The following is a 19126-nucleotide window of genomic DNA, read 5'->3' as shown; positions in this document are numbered from 1 at the left end:
CATCTTAGGTGTATGTGGCTGGCGCCTTAGCTGCTTGAGCCACAGGCGCTGAGCCAGCTCTAAAATTTTTCAGAGATGGTGGTATTTATTAGCTGTGCCATTCCCTTAAACATTTTTTTTTCTCCTATTGCACACAGCTTGTCCAATGTTACTGGGTTTACCTCTCAGCTGGCAAGAACTGTGGTCTCTAGAATGGGAGTTCATTTCCTGAAACACTCCAAGGAGTTTAGGAAGGAAATATAGAATATCTGTTTATATACTTTTATCTACAAAAGAGATAACTTTTATGAATATTTAATATGTTTTGACAGTAGTTCACATACAAATATTTCACATAAATCTTGAAAGTAGCTCCTGTGTAACTGTACATTAACATAGGTCAATGGGGGGGCACCTGCTCCAGTATTTTTTTTACTTAATTTAACACGTATGGAAACCACTAGACTAGAATGTTGTGTCAATCTAAGTTTCTTTTTCTTTCTTCCTTTCTTTTTTTTGGTATACAGTATTACTCTGTTGCCCTGGGTAGAGTGCCCTGGTGTCATAGCTCACAACAACCTCAAACTCTTTGGCTCACGTGATCCTCTTGCCTCAGCATCCTGAGTAGCTGGGACTACAGGTGTGCACCAACATGCCCAGCTCGTTTTTCTATATTTTCTTTTTCTTTTTAAAAATTTTGTTATTATTTTTATTTTTTTTTTATTGTTTGGTATTCATTGAGGGTACAAAGAATTAGGTTACACTGATTAAATTTGTTAGATACAGTCCCTCTTATAATTGTGTCCTGCCTCCAAGAGGTGTGCCATACACCGTGACTCCCCATTCCTCTCCCTCCTGCTTTCTCCCCACTTGCTCATCCCCCTACCCACCCCTTCTATTAGCTCATCTGCTGCCTTTGTATTAGAATAGACTACATTGGATGCTTGCTTCTGCATTCTTGTAATGCTTTAGTAAGAAGAATATGTTCCACCTCTGTCCCAGTTAATACAAAAGATGTAAAGTCTCCATCTTTTTAGTGGCTGAAAAAGCTGTGATATATGTAGATATGGTCTACATATATCACAGCTTGTTAATCCATTCCTGGTTTGGTGGTTATTTAGGTTGCTTCTACATTTTGACAATTGTAAATTGAGCTGTGATAGACAGTCAAATGTCCTTATGATAAAAGGATTTTTTTTTTAAACAGTCTCACTATGTTGCCCTCAGTAGAGTGCTGTGGCATCACAGCTCACAGCAACCTCAAACTCTTGGGCTTAAGCGATTCTCTTGCCTCAGCCTCCCAAGTAGCTGAGACTACCTGCACCCACCTCAACGCCTGGTTATTTTTGTTGTTGTTGTTGTAGTTGTCATTATTGCTTTAGCTGGCCTGGGCCAGGTTGAAACCCCGCCACCCTTGGTGTATGTGGCTGGTGCTGTAACCTTTGTGCTATGGGCACTGAGACTCATGCTTTAGATTTAAATCTTTTATCCATCTTGAATCAATTTTTGTAATGGAGAAAGGTGTGGGTCCAGTTTCAGTCTTTTAGATGTGGTTATCCAGTTCTCCCAACACTATTTATTGAATTGGGATTCTTTTTCCCACTGTATGTTCTTGTTTGGTTTATCAAAGATCAGGTGGCTATAAGACGTTAGCTTCATCTCATGGTTTTCTATTCAGTTCTAAATGTCAATGTCTCTATTTTGTGCCAATATCATGCTGTTTTGATCACAAAGGCCTTGTAGTATAAATGAAAGTCTGCTAGGGTGATACCCCCAACTTTGTTTTATTACTAAGAATTGCCTTGGTTATCTGAGGTTTCTTCGGGTTCCATACAAAATGAAGAATTATTTTTTCCAAATCTTGAAAGTATGATGATGGTATTTTAATGAGGTTTGCATTGAATCTGTAGATTGCTTTGGGCAGTATTGACATTCTCACAATGCTGATTCTTCCCAGCCATGAGCATGGCATGTTCTCCCATTTGTTAATATCTTCTGCTATTTCTTTCCTTAGGGTTTTGTAACTTTCTTTGTAGAAGTCCTTCACCACTTTTGTTATGTATGTTTCTATACATGTTTCATTTTTTTTTTTTTGAAGCTACTGTGAAGGGAATTGTGTCCATGGTTAGCATCTCATCTCAGCTGTTACCGGCATATATAAAAGCTACTGATTTGTGGACACTGATTTTATATCCTGAGACACTGCTGTATTTTTTGATCACTTCAAGGAGTCTTATAGTTGAGTCTTTGGAGTTCTCTCAGTATAAGATCATATCGTTGGCAAAGAGTGAGAGTTTGACCTTCTCTGCACCCATTCGGATGCCCTTTATTTCCTTCTCTTGCCTGATTGTATTGGCTAGAACTTGAGCACTATGCTTAATGGTATTGGTGATAGAGGACAACCTTGTCTGGTTCCAGTTCTAAGTGGAAAAGCTTTCAGTTTTACTCCATTCCGTATAATATTAGCTGTGAATTTGTTGTAGATGGCTTTGATCAGATTCAGAAATGTGTCACCTACGCCTACATTCTTAAGTGTTCTAATTAGAAAAGGATACTGAATTTTATCAAATACTTTTTTCTGCATCTATTGAGAGGATCATATGGTCTTTGTTTTTGCTTCTGTTGATATGGTGAATTATGTTTATGGACTTGTATACGTTAAACCAGCCTGGTATCCCTGGGATGAAACCTGTTTGTTTATGATGAATGATTTTTTTAATGTGTAGCTGTAATCTATTGGATAGGATTTTATTGAGAATTTTTGTAGCTATATTCATTAGTAAAATTGGTCTGAAATTCTCCTTTTTAGTTGGATCTTTTCCTGTTTTGGGTGTAAGGGTAATGTTTGCATCATAGAACATGTTGGGGAAGATTCCTTCTTCTCAATTTTTGGGAATAATTTCTGCAGTATGGATAAAAGCTGTTCTTTGAAGGTTGGATAGAATTCTGGTGTGAAACCATTTGGACCAGGGCATTTTTGTGTTGGGAGATTTTTAAAATTGTTTCTTCAATCTCAGTTCTTGAAATTGGTCTGTTCAAGAGATTTATTTCTTCTTGATTAAGTCTAGGGAGAGGGTATAATTTCAGGTATTGATCCATTTCCTTCACATTGTCAAATGTCTGGGCATAAAATTTCTTGTAGTACTCAGAGATGATCTCTTGTATCTCTGTGGCATCTGTTGTTATTTCTCCTTTATCGTTTTTGATTGAGATTATTAGAGATTTTACTTTTCTGTTTCTAGTTAATCTGGCCAAAGGTTTATTGATTTTATTTATTTTTTCAAAAAATGAACTTTCCGTTTTGTTAATTTTCTGATTGATCCTTTTGTTTTTAATTTCATTAATCTCTGATTTAATTTTGGTTATTTCTTTTCTTCTGCTGTGTTTGGGATTCAATTCTTCTTCTTTTTCCAATTCCATAAAATGACTCATGAGTTCGCTGATGTGCTGCCTTTCTGTTTTTTGAATGTAGGCATCTAATGCAATAGATTTCCCTCTTAAGACTGCTTTGGCTGTATTCCACAGGTTTTGGTAGCTTGTGTCTTCATTGTTATGCTTCAGGAATTTAATGATTTCCTCTTTTATCTCTTCTTTTACCTAACTATCATTCTGGCATTAAGACATTACAACGTGTCTTATTCTGCATTAGGTTGTATAATTTCCAAGTGTTTGTGTGGGGATGAATGTTTTTGTTGGAGTTGAGTTCTATCTTTATTACCTTGTGGTCCGAGAAGATGCAAGGTATAATTTCTATTCTTTTAATTTTGGTGAGGTTTGATTCATATCCTATGATGTGGTTGATTTTGGAGTACATACTATAGGCTGATGAGAAAAATGTATATTCCTTAGCTTTGGGATGGTGTATTCTGTATATGTCTATTAATCTCATTTGTTCTATGGACATGTTTAAGTTCTTTGTATCTTTGTTTAGTTTCTCTTTAGAGGATCTGTCTAGTTCTGTCAGAGGGGTATTAAAGTCCCTGACTACTATGGTGTTATGGGATATCATATTGCTCAGACCTATCAAGGTCTGTTTCATAAACCTGGGAACATTTAGGTTGGGTGCACAGATATTTAAAATTGAAATGTCTTCTTATTGTATTGTTCCTTTGACCAGTATAAAGTCTCCATCTTTGTCTTCTTAATTAACTTTAGTTGCTTTAAATCCTCTAGTATCTGAACATATGATTGCAACCGCTCATTTCCTCTGATTTCCATTTGCTTGAAATACTATTTCCATCCCTTAACCTTGAGTCTTGATTTGTCCTTCAAGACTAGGTATGTCACCTAGAGCTAGCATGTGGATGGCTTGTGCTTTTTCATCTAGGCAGCCAGCTTGTGCCTTTTCAGTGGTGAATTCAGTCCACTGACATTCATTGAGAGAATTGATAAGTGTGATGGAGTTCTATTCATCTTCTTTTGTGAAAGTCCGTTGTATAGTTTTGTCCTTTGGGCCAGTGTAGAAGCTAAGTTTTGACCTTTGGCTTCTGGGTGTTTGTTTATTTTACTGGTGGTCCATTGTGGTGGTCAGTGTTGAGATTAGGTCTAAGTATTTCCTGTAGAGCTGGTCCTGTTGTGAATTTCCTCAGTGCTTGTATATCCACAAAAGATTTGATTTCTCTATCAATTTTGAAGCTTAGTTTAGCAGGATATAGAATTCTGGATGACAATAGTCTTCTGGCTTGGAAGATTTCAGTTGAAAAGTCTGCTGTCATCCTAATGGCTCTGCCTCTGTAGGTCAGTTGGTGCTTACTCCTGGCTGCTTGCAGAAATTTTTCTTTCATCTTGACTTTGGACAAGTTCATTACAACGTGTCTTGGAGAGACTCTGGGTGAGATGACCTGAGGTTTGATATCCATCTGAAAGGAGTGTGTTGGGGTCTTTAGTAAAACTTGGGAAGTTTTCATTTATGATAATCTCCAGTAGGGCTTCCATTCTTCAGTCAATCAGGACAATCTTCTTCTCCTTCAGGAATCCCTATAAATCATATATTTGAATGCTTTGTAGAGTCTCATAGTTCTCTAAGCACCTGTTCTGCTCTCTCTCTCTTCTTTTCTGCCTCTTTAACTACCTGGGTTAACTAAAAAACTTTATCCTCTAGCTCTGAGGTTCTTTCTTCTCCGTGGTCTAACCTATTTTTGATACTTTCTACTGCATCTTTACAGTCCCTGATTGTCTCTTTCATTTCCTTAAGCTCTCCCATATTCTTTCTATATTCTACATATCTCTCATCTAAGTTTTGGTTCTGTCTTTCTATTTTCTCATCCATTATTTTCATTGTCTTTATCATCCATATTTTAAATTCCCTTTCTGTCAAGCCCATTAATTCTTTATAGGTGGAGTCTTCTGCAGTAACTGCCTCATGGTCCCTTGGGGGAGTTCCTCTGTTTTGGTTTTTCATGTTGCCTGAATTTTTATATTTGTTCCTCTTCATGTGTTCTTTCTTCTTGTTCACCTCTTTGTTCCCCTTTTTCCTTCTCACTGCCTCCTTTGTTTCAAACAGAAGTCCTTGCTCTTGATGACAGTATGTTGCAATATGTTGCTGGTACACCAGCTGGCAATGTGGGTTTTTTTAGGAGATGGAGAGCACAGCCAGCAACCTCTATGGTCCTTATTCCAAACTTAGTTGCCTTTAGTGATTGCCTGATTGTTTTCTCAGCATTCATACCCTGCTGAGTTGGATTTATAAAGCTCAGGAGAATCCTTCAGAGGCAGGTTTCACAGCGGCCCCCTGACTCCAGTTCCGATGGGGTGTGAGAGTCCCTCAACTTGTGCCAAGAGTGGAGTTCTGATCCCAGTAGGCAGAATTAAGATGACCATGCTTTAGGCCCCTGCTAAGTAAGACTTTCTCATGACTTTCCCACAATGGCAGCCCCTTGGCCACTGAGACCTTCTCAGTATGGCTGCCTTGCCTGCCACTAAACCTATGGCAAATTCACCCTAACCAGCTTTCAAATCTGGTGGCTGTGCACTGTTCAAGTCTGCCTACTCTTCCATGCTTGCCACTTAATGCACAGCTTCCCCCAACAAGTGAAAACTCCAGAAAGGCTTCCTTCCATCCCAGAACTCTGTTGGAGGGTGGGGGGCAGCTGATCCCAGCTGGTTGCAATCACTTGCCTAATTCATAAGATTTTCACCATTCTGGATCATATGCTGTATCCAGCTCACGACCTCCTCACTGTGCTCCCTGAGCTATAACTCTGGGCAAGATCCCTCTGCTGGGTATGACTGGGTTCTTTTTCCCCAGTCATTCTAGGAGAGTTCAAGTGAATGATCCTTCTGGTCTACCATCTTGCCTCAATCAGTTTTTCTATTTTTAATAGAGATAAAGTCTCACTTTTGCACAGGCTAGTCTTGAACTCCTGAGTTCAAGGGATCCTCCTGCCTTCACCTCCCAGAGTGCTAGGCTTACAGTGTGAACCACCTGCCTGGGCTCAATATAACTTTCTTAAAGGAAGGAATTGTGGCTTCTGCTTGTTTGGATTCCTCAGAGGGCCTAGCATAATGATTTGAAAACACAAATAGGTGACTCATAGTTGTTTGCTTGATAAATGAGGTCAAAGATCATAGATACTTAATTTGGGATAGTTAAATTTTTATTTTAAAAAATGAGATCAATAGGTTGTGTCCCTAGTTGTCTCTAGTTCACCATAGCATTTCTGTGTAAACACTCATAAATAGACCTGAGAAAACAACTCAGAATAACGGCCCACTGACAATGGGTCATTAGAATTATTTTAGTATATGAAGAGCAGACTGATCCATTTTCACTATATGCTTCCCCTTTAAAGCTTCACAGATCAGCAAAACTATGTTCCCTGGTAAAAACATAAACCTGTTGAAGTTGATACAAGTCAGACTGGAGGGTTGTACAATAATAGATGGTTGGTTGTTTATGTGCTGGACCCTGGTGTACTCTGCTTATGTACTTTTAGTAATGGGGAATGCATGGCCTCCTTTGAATAACTCTAATCTTCATATGGACTTAAACTCAGTCTCTCTGTAACTTCTGTCCATAGGTGCTGGTTCCTCTCAGTCCCTATACAGGGCTAACTTTCCAAAGGAATACTTCCCAAAGCTTCCTGGTTCTCTGAGAGGTTTTTCTGCTGCAGGTTGGACTCTCTCAAGTCTTCTCAAGATTTTTCCATGATCTTTAATCACCACATGTGCTAATGATCCTCCTTGAAATGAGCTCTAGTTTGTCACTCTCCCCTGAAGTTCAGTGCTTAGAACTACATGTGGTTTTCCAGATGTCGCCTAATGAGTGTAGGCCAGGTGCCTACCACACCCCCCAATGCTGTATTTTTATTAAGTGGATGAACCCGGACTTGGCTGTTCTTGCAGCCCATGACCATTACATTGCAGATGTACGTTGAGCTTTTGAATTAGGAAATCCCCTCTCCCTTCACCATGAACAAAAGGAAATGATGAATCTTTTTTCCACTCTCTTGCCCCAAACCAAAATTTTGTATTTTCATGTGAACTTGAGAAGGAAAAAAATAATGCTATAAATCTAGAGTACCAGCTATTTGCAGCGCTGTGTTCGCTTCTGATCGTTATCAATGAGCACACAGACTGATTTATGTTTGTAGCCAGAGCTTACTTTTCCTTTGGATTTTTCTCTTTTCTCTTAACATTATCTTACATGTGCACTTCGATGTGTCAGCAGAATCTGTAAATTTAATTCCTCCTAACAGCAACATAACATTCCATTGTCTTAAAGTATCATAGTTTGTATAACTTTTTCCAATTTGGGGCGTTGGGTCCCGTCCCATGTCTGCACTGTTAGGAATGGTGTGACCATAAACATCTTTGTGCTGTTTGCTTTCTTTTCTCTTTCGCATATTTCCTTGGGGTATATTCCAAAACTGGGATGAATGGGTGGAAAGATCGGAACAGTTTTATAGCTGTTTTTACATATTGCCAGACTGGTCTCCAGAGGGGATGGATACTTTCCGAGAAAGTGCCAAATAACACAGTGGGGACTGGAAAAGTTGTAGCTTAACTGGAAAAGCTGGGCCTGCCCTTAGGCAAGTTACCTAAGATTCCTTCCTTATCTGTAAATGAGGTTAAATAGCAGCTGAGCTATTGTTATTCTCTAAGAAGCACTTATGGGAACCCTGTGTTTCCTCCTTCTCCTTTCTACTGCCAGCATCCTTTTTTGCACTTGGATGGATTGTCTTCCTCTGTGGTCTTGTGTCACAGTGTTTAGGAACTAGGAAAACATAATAGAAAAGTTCCTGAACTTGCACATGCACTTGAGTGTTTGTGGGATATGCCAAGTTTGGGGCCTGTGCTTTGGTATGCTCACCAAGCTGGATCTGTTGCTGCAGGAAGAGTGGGAAGAGCATCTCCAGTTGATTTTAAGGTCTCCAGAGGCATAAGAGTTTGTAGAGGAGATGGGCTGGAAACTTAGGGAGGGTGGTCAGAGAAAGTGGTTCATTACAGAGATCGCAGGAAGGCCCAAGGTCTCCAGGTATCCAGGATGTTTGCCCCATCTCCAGTCTGCAAGAGGGGTTGGGAAGATGTGTTCAGTATCTACCTGGCATCTCTCTGGTCCCATTCTTGCTGCTGAAGAAACAGCCAGAGCAATGAAAAAAATACACTTTTGTGTCTTCCCTTTTGTTGTGTGGGTAGTCACTTCCATGGGTAAAAATTCCTTCATTTTCCAAGATTCTGGGCTAAGGATAGCTGTAAATTCTTACTACTTCTGTCATTTAGAAGTGGTACCTAATGCCCCTGTTGTTGGAGCTGGGCTGGTTTTACTTAGTGACTTCTTAACCAGTAGGGTGCTACCAAAGAGACATTCTGGAACCTCTGAGGTGAGGATGTGAGAACTTTTGACACTTCCACCCAGGTCTCTTTCAACACTTTTTTTTTTTTTGAGACAGAGTATCACTCTGTCACCTTGGGTAGATTGTCATGGCGCCATAGTTCAAGCAATTCTCTTGCCTCAGCCTTCCACATATCTAGGACTACAAGCACTGTAATGCCCAGCTAGTTTTTCTATCTTTGGTAGATATGGGGTATCACTCTTGCTTAAGCTGGTCTCAAACTCCTGAGCTCAAGTGATCCACTGGCCTTAGCCTCCCAAAGTGCTGGGATTATAGGCATGAGCCATCTTGCCCAGCCTCTTGCAGCACTTTTTCAAGGAGCCCTCAGCCATCATGTGAGAAGTCTGAGTATACTGAGAACGCCACGCCGTTGAGGTCAAATGAATATGCCCTGGTTGCCAGCTCCAGCTGAGCCCACTGAGGCTCTAGCAATGTGAGTGGAGCCATGCTGGACCCTCCAGAAGGCCATCAGCCAGCTGAATGCCACCTTTTGATCTCAGTTGATGCCACACATACCAGAAAAACTATCCAGTTGAACTCTTTGGAATTTGTGACCTACAGAGGCAGGAGAGAGAGTGTTTGTTGTTTTATTTGAGTTCTGGGCAATTGATTTGGTAGCAATAGATAACTGAACACCAGGGCTGCCCCTGCTGAGCTCCCTTCCCTTCAGTGAGCACAGCTTGGCAGAGCTTGCATTGAGATTATGAGTCTCCTCATTTTTTGGACTAAATATCAGAGGTCAGGCAGAAGTAGTTGATGTCAGTGGTTGTATGGCAGGATTCCCCAAATATATTTTTGGATTAGAGTCTATTATTTATGATCTCTTATTGAATTTTATGGTCATATAGGGTGGGAAGAGTTGGCAATGTTCATATAATTTTTCTGTTATATTTAAAGAACAGAGCTCCTTCCAATAAACTAGGTTCCCCAGTTATGTGTAGGGGTGACTTTGTTCTATGACAGTCCTGTTCGAAGAAGCTAGAATCCTAAATAAGAACCTGCTTGGAGTACCCACATTGTTTGCAGTCAGTACACCTTCTTGACTATCCTCATCACTCTTTAGGTAACCAAGGAAATTTTACTTAAACTTATTGTAGTTGAATTTAATTTTTTTGGATTTTAATTAAATACTCCAGAGGGTTAAAAGTGTGCTTTTCCTGCCTGATGTGTCCATGTATCACATGATGACTGTTACCAGGGCCCAAGCACACAGGAGAATCCAAAATGATGAAATAATTGACAGAACAGTTTTCAGCTTTCTCTGTTATAACATGTCAATTATCAACCAGGAAATTAATCATTAAGGGTATTAACAAAATTTGTCCAGTGGTCTCGTTTGGCTTCATGACTCCATCCACAGTAAGGCTAATTAACTTTTGGCCTTTCATTTATCACTTCCCTGGCAAATCAGTCTCTCTGTCCCATGTATTTTTTTTTTTTTTTATTGAATGGTAACTATGTACATTAATGCACTTCTGGGGTACAGTGTGGGGTTTTCACATGCAATCTGAAATACTTCCATCAAACTGGTCAACACAGCCTTCATGCCATTTTCTCAGTTATTGCTTTAAAACGTTTGTCCCATGTATTTTTAAGGGAGTCAACTCTTTTATTTCCATTTACTTCCATGGATGTGCTAGGGACTGCTATAGACACCAAAACTAAAGCTTCCTCTTGACCTTCAGCACTTCCAAGCTGGTTCTGAAAGCTCAGTACCTCCATATTGATTCATTTCTTCCTCTTTATTCACTTATTTTTTTTCCTGTCCATGCATTTCTTTTTTTACAACTTTTTTCAAAATTTCAGATTAACATAAGGGAATATATGATTCAGTTACATTGTTTGCATTTGTTAGGAAAAATCTGAACTGTATTTGAGTACTTCCCTCAGGAGGTGTGGCATATACCTCTACAATGTACAGTTACGTGGGAACTTACTGAGCCCCTTTCACCTCCCCTCCCTTCTTGAATTTAACTGTGTTTTGCCTCTCATGTGGACCTGCAGTTATTTTCTTATTCTATTCTATAAACATTGGCTTGATAGTTAAGATGTGCCAGATACGGAGCCGGGCATCGTGGATGGGAACTGCTTTACGGGTGCTCTTTGTACTTTCTGATTAAGTGACCCCTGCCCCAGAGACTGTTCCGGGAATCTGTATTAGGGAAAGCAACATCCTCAGTAAATAAGAGTACAAAGCTGCACAGTAACAAGCAGGCAGGAACTGAGGGGTGTCTGACTCAGCATGAAACCTGCATCACTGTGTTCCTTTGCTCTTGCTCTATTCCCACTGGTCCTTCCACAGCACTTGTTCATACATTGATTCAAAGTTCAAGACTTCATTCATTTGAATCAAAAAAATCTCCCCTAGATTCTACTACACTGGTGTCTACTTGCTTTAAGGCAATGCTTATCGGAGGATCCTACTGCCAATCATGGGACATTCTCTACTAATCAGTTATGGAAAAGCACCAACTGTATTCCAATGAGAAAAGATGGCTCAGGAGACATTTTAGTCCACAAAAGATGCCATAGCCTCTCAGAGGGCAACACAAGGCCGACTTTTGTCTTTGGAGCCAGTGGGGTTTTTGGCACTATAAACTTACTCAGGGGGTTACTACAGTGTAAAGGAGCCTGAAAGTTCTGAAGCCCAGGGGCTGACTGCACTGTGAGCAGGACTTGGAGATCTTGGAACTGAAGAATAGCTGGAAACCCAGCTGATTCAGTGGCATCAAAGGCAGTGCTGTTAATTCTACCCCTTGCCCAACCTCTTATTTAACAATGACAGATTTTTTCTTTAGAGCCCATTTTCCTTTTTCCACTCAAAACAGAGACACACCAATCAAAGTTAGGATTCAAGAAGACAGGGGAATACTTGGCCTATAGCCAGGCAAAGTGAGGCAGTAAATGAAACAATTCCCAGAGGCAGTTACTAAGAGGGTTTACGTGCCAAACATTTATCAAGACTCACTTTCAAATTGTAGCTCAGCAGCTCAGGAGGCAGGAAGTTATATGCCAACTCCAGGGCCACTGGTGAGAAAGATAAGGAACAGTGGAGTCCCTGAGTTTCAGAATAGACTGGAGGCCCCATCTGGCAGACCTATTGGACATTCAGACTGGGTGAGTGGGTTGACCCCAACATCTCATCTTAATGATCTCTGAACCTTGGTTTGCACTTTGCCCATGTCTTTGGCGCCACTTTCAAGAAGCACTTGAACTTCCTTCCACCTTGTAGTGCTGGTCCTGACTCTCTGTGCCAACAGCCAGGTGTTCAGATGGAAGGAACATCACTCCATCCAGCCTGTGTTTGTGCTAAGCTATTCTCTCGCCCAATCTCAATAAGACCTCCTACTTGTTTTTCTGTCATCTCTCTTGGTGATGATAGCTGCTAGCTGACAAAGGCTCACTCTGAACCTGCTCCCCACCTGATTCCCTATACCCCATCCTACCACTCTTCACAGCATACACATGGCACTTTCCTGCCCCTCTATAGTGAATCATTACAGATTTGTCTGAACCAAGTTGATTAGGAAATATTGAACTTGTAGAGTACAAACAGCCTGTGCCTATTAAAAATTTCTGTTTGGCACCTGTGGCTCAAAGGAGTAGGGCGCCAGCCCCATATGCTGGAGGTGGCAGGTTCAAACCCAGCCCCAGACAAAAACTGAAAAAAAAAAAATTCTGTTTGGGGTGAGAAAAAAAAAATCAGCATGTAAAATCATATGGTATAACATAGGATAAACTTAGACTTAAGAAATTACTTAGGAGAAATAACAATCACTTATGTGTATGTACCTAACAATAGTATCAAAATACATAAAGCAAAACTGATAGACCCTGCAAGGGGAAATAGATTAATCCACTATTATAGTTGAGGACTTCAACACACCTCTGTAAGAAAGGGACAGATCCAGCAGGCAAAAAATTAGTAAGGGTATAGCCGAATTTAATAGCACCATAAATCAGCTGGGTATAATTAATACCTATGAACTACTTTATGCAACAAGTGCAGAATACCCATTCTTCTCAAGTTCACCTGGAGGATTCACCAAGATAGATTACATCCTGAGTCATAAAATACACCTTAACAAACTTAAAGGAACATAAAATTATATAATACTCTTAGACCACAATGGAATTAAAATAGAAATCTATAAGAGAAAAATAGCTGGAAAAAAAATCCCAAAATATGTTGAGATTAAGCAGTACCCTTCTAAATAACAGATTATTTAAAGAAAAATACTCAAGAGAAATTTTAAAATAGTTTGAACTACATGAAAATGAAAATACAACTTATTGGATTTTTTGGAATACAATAAAAGCAGTTCTTAGAGGTAAATTAAAAGCATTAAATAAGTATATTAAAAAAGAAAAAGATGTAAAATCAATAATCCAAGCTTCTATCTTACAAAACTAGAAAAAGAAGTGGAAATTAAATCCAAAATAAGCAGAAGAAAAGAAATAAAAATTGGAGCAGAAATCAATGAAACAGAAAATAAAATCTGCAGAGAAAATCAACAACACCAAAATCTGTTTCTTTGAAATGACTGATAAAATTGATAAGCCTCTATCTAGGCTAAGAAAAAAAGAGAGCAGACAAAAATGACTAATATCAGAAATGATAGTCTGGATTTCAGATAAATATATGAGAAAAAAATGATAAGAAAGACATTAGCATAGATCTCATAAACTAAGTATGATAAAGGAATACTATGATCAATTCTATGCCCACAGATCTGGTAACCTAGATGAAATGAACCAATTTCTTGAAATATACAATCTGCCAAAACTTATAGAAGAAGAAATAGACAATTTGAATAGGTCTATATTTATTAAGTTGAATCAATAATTAATAACCTTCCAAAGCAGAAATCACCAGGCCCAAATGGGTCCACTGGTGAATTTTATTAAATGTTTAATGGAGAAATTATACCAATTCCCTAAAACCTCTTCCAGAAGCTAGAAGAATATGGAATACTGTCTTTCTTTTTTTTTTTTTTTTTTGAGACAGAGTCTCACTATGTTCCCCTCAGTAGAGTGTCATGGCGTCACAGCTCACAGCAACCTCAAACTCTTGGGCTTAAGCAATTCTCTTGCCTTAGCCTCCCAAGTAGCTGGGACTACAGGCGCCCACCATAATGCCTGGCTATTTTTTGTTTTTTGGCAGGCCTGGGCTGGGTTTGAAACCACCAGCTCTGCTGTATGTGGCTGGAGCCCTAGCCACTGAGCTACAGGTGCTGAGCTGGAATATTTTCTAACTCATTATATGAGGTCAGCATTATCCTGATACTAAAAGCAGACAGACATCATAAGAAAATAAAACTATCGGGGGTAGCGACTCTGGCTCAAGGAGTAGGGTGCTGGCCCCATATGCCAGAGGTGGTGGGTTCAAACCTAGCCCAGCCTTGGCAAAAAAACCAAACAAACAAACAAACAAAAACAAAAGAAGAAAATAAAACTATCAACCAATATATCTCATGAATATAGATATAAAAATCTTCAACAACATATTAGCAAATAAATTTAAATAATGTATGAAAAGAATTCTACAACACAACCAAGTGGGATTTTCCTCAGTTATACAAGGATGGCTTAATATTTGAAAATCAGTGGATATAATCCATCACATCAAAAGGCTACACGTGAAAAATCACATCATCAGGTCCAGGTGTAATCCCCATGCTCTGGGAGGTCAGGGAGGGTGGATTGCTTGAGCTCACAGGTTCAAGACCAGCCTGAGCCAGAGTGAGACCCCCATCTCTAAAAATAGCTGGACATTGTGGTAGGCACCTATAGTCCCAGCTACTTGGGAGGCTGAGGCAAGACAATCACTTGAGCCCAAGAGTTTGAGGTTGCTGTGAGCTGTGACTCCACAGCATTCTACTAAGGCAACAAAATGAAGCTCTGTCTCAAAAAGAAAAAAAAAACAAAAAAAGAACATCATATCATCATATAAATAGATACAGAAAAACCATTTGACAAAACCCAACACTCATTCATGATCAAAACTCTCAGAAGACTAAGAAGAGAGGGAGAACCTCCCCAACTTGATAATGAATATGTACAAAAACCTACAGCTAACATCATACTTACTGATGAGAAACTGAAATCTTACTAAGATCAGGAATAAAGATCCTAATAAGGAAATGATATTTTACCACTTCTTTTCAATAATGTACTGGGACATCCTAGCTAATGTAATAAGACAAGAAAGGGAAATAAAAGGTATGATATTAGAGGAGAAATTGTCATTGTTTTCAGATGACAAGATAGTCTATGTAGAAAATCCAAAAGAATCAACAAAGAGACTCCTGAAACTAATGAATAATCACAGCAAGGTTGCAGGATACAAAGTTAATGTACAAAAGTTAACTGCTTTCTTATATACCAGCTATAAGCAAGTGGAATTTGAAATTAAGAACAGACTGGCATTTATACTAGTACCTCCCAAAATGAAATATTCAAGTAGAAATCTAACAAAATATATGCAAGATCTATAAGAGGAAAATGATAAAACTCTGAATAAAACAATCAAAGAATAGCTAAATAAATGGAGAGGTATTCCATGTTCATGGAAACACTCAATATTGTTAAGATGTCAGTTCTTCCCAACTTGATCCATAGATTCAATGTAAATCACTTTAAATCCCAATCAAAATTCCAGCAGATTATTTTGTGGATATTGGCAAACTGAGTCTAAAGTTTATATGGAGAGAAAAAAGACTCAAAATAGTTAACACAATATTGACAGAGAAGAACAAAGTTGGAGGACTGACATTACCAAGTTCAAGACTTACTTATAAGGCAGTGCCCATAGCTCAGTGGGTAGGGTGCCAGACACAGACAACCAAGGGTGTCGGGTTCGAACCTGGCCCGGGCCAGCTAAACAACAATGACAACTGCAACAAAAAAAAATAGCTGGGTGTTGTGGCGGGTGCCTATAGTCCCAGCTACTTGGGAGGCTGAGGCAAGAGAATCACTTAAGCCCAAGAATTTGAGGTTGCTAAATGTAGAATATAAATGTCTTAACATAATAACTAAGAAATGCCATGAAGCCTATGTTAACCAGTTTGGTGAAAATATTTCAAATTGTATTTAAAACTAGCACCCTGTACCCCATGATTGCATTAATGCACATAGCTATGATTTAATTAAAAAAAAAGTTTGAGGTTGCTGTGAGTTGTGATGCCACAGCACTCTACCGAGGGTAACAGCTTGAGACTCTGTCTCAAAAAAAAAAGTTACTATAAAGCCATTATTACCAAGCTTGTATGATATTGGTGAAAAAGAAAAAAAGGTATCAATGGAACAGAATAGAGAGCACAGAAATAGAGACTGGTATAACTATAGTCAACTGATTTTTGACAAAGCCCCAAAGATAGTCCTTTCAACAAATGGTGCTTGAAAAACAGGATATTCATGAGCAGAATAAACAAAACAAAACAAAAACTAGACATAGACCTTACACTTTTCACACAAATTATCTCAAAATGGATTACAAACCTAAAAGTAAAACATGAAACTATAAAACTCCTAGAAGATAATAGGTGAAAATCTAGATGACTTTGAGGTTGGAGATGACTTTTTAGATGTAACACCAAAGGCATATAATCCATGAAAGGAAGAATTGATAAGTTGGACTTCATTAAAATTAAAAAGTTCTATTCTGTGAAAGACACTGTCAGGTGAAGGAGAAGAAAAGCTATAGAGTTGGAGAAAATACTTGCAAAAGTATCTCTGATAAGGAAATGTTATGCAAAATATATAAAGAACTCTTTAAGCTCAACAGTAAAAACAAACAAACAAACAAAAAAAAAAACAGGCCAAGACTGTAATAAACAACTCATCAAGGAAGGTATGGAAGGTATACATGCAAAAGATAAGTGTATGAAAAGATGCTCCACATCATATGTTATCAGGTCAAAGCAAATTAAGACAATAAGATGCCACTGTGTACGTATTAGGATGGTAAAAATCCAAAACACTGACAACTCTAAATGCTGGCAAGGATGTGGAAGAACACAAAATCTAAAACTCATTCACTGTTGTACCCTGCTGAATGGTACAGGCACTTTGGAACACAGTGTGGCAGTCTCTTATAAAAACTAAACATTCTCTTACCAAAAGATCCAGCAATCCTGCTGTACCATATTTACCCAAATTTGTTGAAAACTTCTGTCCACACAAAAGCCTTACAGTGATGTTCATAGCAGTTTTTACTCATAATTGCCCAAACTTGGAAGCAGCCACGTTATCTTTCGGCAGGTGAATGGAAAAACTGTGATCCATCCAAAGAACAAATTTTATTCAGTGTTGAAAAGAAATGAGCTATCAAGCCATGAAAAGACATGAGGAAACCATCAAAGCATATTGCTAAGTGACAGAAGCCAATCTGAAAAGGCTACGTCCTGTCTGATTTCTACTTATGTGACATTCTATTTTTTTTAATTTTATTTTTTTATTTGATTTTGAGAGCGTGGGGGTATCACTCATGCTCATCTCCAACCCCTGAGCTCTATCCACCAGCCTTGGTCTTCCAAAGAGCTAGGATTACAGACATGAGCCCCACCATGTCCAGATAGCACTAGATTTTTGATTTGGGATGTGAATGGTTTTTTTTGTTTTTGTTTTTTTTTTTTTGAGATGGAGCCTCAAGCTATTCCCCTGGGTAGAGTGCCACGGCATCACAGCTCACAACAACCTCCAACTCCTGGGCTCAAGCGAGTCTCCTGCCTCAGCCTCCCAAGTAGCTGGGACCACAGGCGCCCTCCACAACGCCTGGCCATTTTTTGGTTGCAGCCATCATTGTTGTTTAGTGGGCCTGGGCTGGGGATTCGAACCCGCCACCTTAGGTGTATGTGGCTGGCGCCTTAGCCACTTGAGCCACAGGCGCCGAGCCGAGATGTGAATGTTTTTGATAGGGATGTGAAACCCGAAGATAATTCAATTGGGTGAGTCACTTAGCTTACCAGAATCTTGGTTTCTGCACCTAAGAACATTAGTAGCAACAAAAATATGGAACGCTTCGTGAATTTGTGTGTCATCCTTGCACAGGGGCCATGCTAATCTTCTCTGTATCATTCCAATTTTAGTATATGTGCTGCTGAAGCAAGTACTATGTGATATTCTAGAAAAGGCAAATCTTTGGAGAACGTAGAAAATTCAGTGGTTGCCAGGAATTAGGCAAGAAGGGCTGATGACTAGGTGAAGCCCATAAGATTCAGGACAGTGAAACTACTGAGTCTGTTGTAACAACAGTGGATACATTGTCCATTGTCCACTCAATGTCATTATACATTTGTCCAAACCCATACAATGTGCCACACCGAGAATAAGCCCTAATGTAAACTTTAGACTTTGGCGATAAGGATGTGTTAATGTAAGTTTGTTATAACAAATGGACCACTCTGATGTGGTATGTTGATAGTGGGGGAGGCTATGCATAGGGGAAGGGATACAGGCAGTCCCCAAGTTACAAACACCCAACTTATGTACGACTTGCACTTACAAATGGAGGCTACCAGGCTTCCCTGAAAATAAGACACTGTTTTATATATATTTTTTCTCAAGAAGACACACCAGGGCTTATTTTCAGGGAATATCTTATTTTTATTAAGTATAATACAATAATCTACATTTATTGAAATACAGTGAAGTCATCTTCTTCTGGAACCTGACAGGGGGAGCCGACCTTGTTGGTGGGGCTGGCGCTAGTGATGCGTGAACTTCTTTCCCCTAGCCATTTGCACATTTGAATAGGATGCCTGCGACTGTGGTTACCATATGCGCACCTGTGCAAGTGTGAATGGCTCAGAGAAAGGAGCTGTGTCAGATAAAAGGTATTCCAGTCTTCCTTACCGCCTAAATGCAGGACGCCTAAATGCAGGACGTGGCTATGCAGGTCTGATTATCGGGGTAGGGCTTATATTTAACAAATGCATAGAAATCCTGCTAGGGTTTATTTTGGGGGTAGGTCTTATTTTCAGGGAAACACGGTATTATGGATACTAGGTACATGTGCCCATTCCAACTTACATACAAATTCACCCTAAGAATAAACCTTCAGAACCCATGTTGTTCATAACCTGGGGACTGCCTGTATATGGGATTTCGCTGTAGCTTCCTCTCAGTCTTTTTAAAGCTGCTCTAAATAATAAAACTATATGAAATAGCCAAACTGAACAACAACAAAAAGCAGGTTGTAAAATGGCACAACTTAGACTGGAGAAAAGAATGTAGTTGGCCCTCTGTATCTGGGAGCTCCATATCTGTGGATTCAAACAACTATGGGTTAAAGATAGTTTTAAAAAAAAAAA

At 39.2% G+C, this 19126-nt stretch overlaps 1 long non-coding RNA gene and 1 other non-coding gene across 2 annotated transcripts; one reads left to right on the top strand and one right to left on the bottom strand.

Moving 5' to 3' along the window:
- Positions 1 to 16033: 16033 nt before the first annotated feature.
- LOC105887788 lies at positions 16034 to 17222 on the top strand. The gene is made up of 3 exons (XR_001161601.2): positions 16034 to 16050; positions 16505 to 16519; positions 17164 to 17222. It is a non-coding gene; the product is annotated as an uncharacterized LOC105887788 (long non-coding RNA).
- A 597-nt stretch (positions 17223 to 17819) lies between these two features.
- LOC111727762 lies at positions 17820 to 17926 on the bottom strand. The gene has a single exon (XR_002775234.1). It is a non-coding gene; the product is annotated as a U6 spliceosomal RNA (small nuclear RNA).
- Positions 17927 to 19126: the final 1200 nt, after the last annotated feature.

Source organism: Otolemur garnettii, unplaced genomic scaffold (genome assembly GCF_000181295.1).
Source record: "Otolemur garnettii isolate 467f Iridium unplaced genomic scaffold, OtoGar3 scaffold00121, whole genome shotgun sequence".
NCBI classification, from domain to species: Eukaryota; Metazoa; Chordata; class Mammalia; order Primates; family Galagidae; genus Otolemur; species Otolemur garnettii.
Note: the sequence above shows the minus strand (reverse complement) of the source record. Positions and strands in the feature narration are given on the sequence as shown.